Source organism: Octodon degus, unplaced genomic scaffold, assembly GCF_000260255.1.
Source record: "Octodon degus isolate 3935 unplaced genomic scaffold, OctDeg1.0 scaffold00029, whole genome shotgun sequence".
NCBI classification, from domain to species: Eukaryota; Metazoa; Chordata; class Mammalia; order Rodentia; family Octodontidae; genus Octodon; species Octodon degus.
Genome location: NW_004524605.1, coordinates 6,543,592 through 6,546,744, shown reverse-complemented (window position 1 = coordinate 6,546,744; position 3,153 = coordinate 6,543,592). Strand labels below are relative to the sequence as shown.

At 49.8% G+C, this 3,153-nt stretch overlaps 1 pseudogene; it reads left to right on the top strand.

Moving 5' to 3' along the window:
• Nucleotides 1-572, top strand: part of LOC105741941 — a 1,292-nt pseudogene extending 720 nt beyond the window's left edge.
• Nucleotides 573-3,153: the final 2,581 nt, after the last annotated feature.

The following is a 3,153-nucleotide window of genomic DNA, read 5'->3' as shown; positions in this document are numbered from 1 at the left end:
CGATATATATAGATATAGATATAGATATAGATATAGATATAGATATAGATATATTTGTAGCAGTTTCAGAAAAGGAGAATTAGGAGCACTTGTTATCAAGGCAAACCCAAGAGCAGGGCTAGTATAGTCTACCAGGCCAGACGACCCAGTGCAGGGTGAAGATGTTGGGGACTCTGGAGTAGGTGCTCACATGCTCTGTGCTTAGGGCCCCAATTTTTAACAGCCTCATCAGCTGTGTGATCGGAGGGATTGTGTTTCTTTTCCTAGCTCAACTTCTTTCTAAAACCTCATGGACCTGACTTACTTTACTGTGGACCTTTCCCTCATTAACCCATAGTTGCCCCGGAAAATTACTTAAGTTAGCACTTAGAAGAATTTCATGGGATAAATTTTCACTTGGAACACCTTTAATGTGGAAATGTTATTCATTCTTGCTTCTTCAGCATCTCATTGGCAGGAGCTTTTACTGATTTAAAACTAGAACTGATTTTCTGGGGTCCAGCTTCAAGGAACTCGGCACAGCTGAGCAGAATGACCCTCACCAGCACAAGAAGAATCTGCCAGTGGACTGAGAAGAGCCTTCTTCTTTTCCGGTCTTCACCCTCCCAAGTGCTGGGATTATAGGCACATGCCACCACACCCAGTCTCAGTCACCCAGTCACTGTCTCAGTGCACTCCGGAGGTGGGGCTGGCAGGGCATGCTGGGGATCAAACCCCTAAGCAAGCGCTTTAGTCCACTGAGCTATCTGGCCCTGGGCAGAGCCTTTTTGTCTTGCCTTTTATTTAAACACTGATTTGTAAGCTTCAGGCTTGTTGTGGTATGCGATTTTTGCAAGGGAAACAATATAACACAGGACACATTTTATAAGACTATTTTATAAGGCATCACCCAAGAATCATATACAAGAAGTGCAGGAAATCTGTCCACACACTAAACACTAAGGAGTCCAGCTGAGGCCTGGATCCTGATAGCCTGCATGAGTCCCGCTGAAACCCTAGAGCTCATAACAATGCCTCCCGCAAGTCGGGCTGGAGGCCTGGAGCCCAGGACAATGCCTCCTGCAGGCCTGCTTCACGGATCTGCCCTGGGAAGGCACAAAGGTCAGCGGTGGAAGCTAGAAATTCTGTGCCCGCGGGATGAAGGACCTGGGCCAGCAAGCTGAGGGGTCTGCACTGGAGCCAGGAAGCAACATGTAAGGTAAGCACCAGAGCTCCCCCAAAACACCACAGCTGTCCTCAGCAGCAGTGAAGTCCCAAGCTCCTCCAGACGTAGGGAACACTGATCTCCCCTCAGTTTTTTTTCTTTTTTTTGCGGAACCAGGGATTGAACTCAGATCCTTGCGTTTGCCAGTCAAGTGCTTATCCTACTGAGCCATCTCCCCGGCGGATCTCCCCTCAGGAAAGCCAATGTGACACGTCCTCCGGGTGTCTGAGCAGTGCGCCATCTTCCCTCTGGAGCCAGGAAGCAGTGCCATAGCCATTCTCAGCAACAGTGAGGTCCGGAGCTCCTTGTCCAACAAGAACAGCCCAGTTCATTAGGAAAGCCAGCAGTACAAGGGCAAACAGCAGACAGCCCAGGAGAGCCAAGGGCTTCCAACAGCTCCAACAGCGTCTCCAAACAGCATCTCTAACAGCCTACCGACAGCTTCTCCTGTTCTGCCTCGTATGCTGCTGGCAACAGTCCTCAGGTGGGCCTCCCACACCCAGCACCACGCTAGTTCAATTCAGCTGGGTGTGATCAGCTGACCACCAGCTAGCAATCCACTACGAGGCTCCTGTTCCTATCGATTTTAGCTTCCTGTGCAGATCCCTGGTAAGGCCTGCATCAAAAATGCTGATCCTGAGACCTGTGGGCCTCAGGGTTTAAGTCTCAAGCTTTGATTGTGTGTCAGTGCAGTGGAGACCTAGGAGTCGCCAGTCATTGTCCTAAATCTGAAGTCACCTTGTAGTCCAAGAAATTCAGAGTCATACAGACTACCCAATGCTGAGGCCACTCGCCCTGCCAGAGCAATTGCTCCGCAAGGAGAATGGGGCCGGAGCCTCCCCTGACCCAGGGCAAAACCATGTCTCATGGGACTGAAATGTTCCTCAAGCCATAAGGATTTTTTTGGGAGCTACAAATCAGGACTGAGATTGTGATTAACCTGCCCTCAGCCCACCCCTGCACTCCATAAAACAGGTACCCACTCTTTTGTCCATAGATCTATCAGTCTGATCTGCTTTGGCAGACCTGCACCCAGTTCAGTCCCTTAGGCAGAAGTCCTTTCTCTATTCTCTCTCATTTTCCTTCGCTAAGGGTCCAGCTTCATCTCTGACAGCCTTTCGTGCTAAAGACCATCACATTTCACTTTTCCTTTTTTCTAAAATTTATTTATTTATTTGATACAGGGTCTCACTATACAACTCAGACTCATAGTGATCCTCCTGTCTCAGCCTCCCCAGTGCTGGGATTACAGACATGTGCCACCATGCTGGATTTCGGTGGCCGGCTTGGCATGGGGCTGGCATGGCATATGGTACTGGAGATCAAATCCGGGTCCTTGCACTTGCCAGGCAGGTGCTTAGACTACCAAGCTATCTTCCCAGCCCATCTTCCTTTCTAACTGAACAATTCTCCTGGAAATCTGTGCTGATTTCCCCGAGTTTTATCACTGTTATCGCAGAAGCAAGGTCTCTGCTCTAGCTCGAGATTTTAGGAGGCATTAGAGTGGACTGAAAAGGTGAGCAGTAACATCAGTCACTCCAAATAGCCACATCGCTGTTGCCTAAGCACCAACCACTCTCGACTCCTGGGGCAAGTGGCCAAAACAGATCATAACTGAGAGGATGAAGAGTTCCAAGAATCAGGCGACAAGATCATTCTGTCATATCATGACCAAAATATGCAGGTCACTGTACTGTTACGGTTTGTGTCCAGGTGCCCTCAAAGCCTCATGTAGTCAATGGCGCGGCTTCTAGAGTTGGTGATTAAATCATGAGCCAATGCTGGGATTATGTGTGTGAGTGCCGCACCCACCCCGGGGCAGAGAACCTGTACACGACGTAAGGAAAGGAGAGAGGCTCGCGTGAGCTGCTGCAGTCACCGCTGCTGCCCCTCTCCTGGCTCCTTTCTGTCTCCTGCCACCATGAACCGCTGCCCTCTGCCATGTGCCG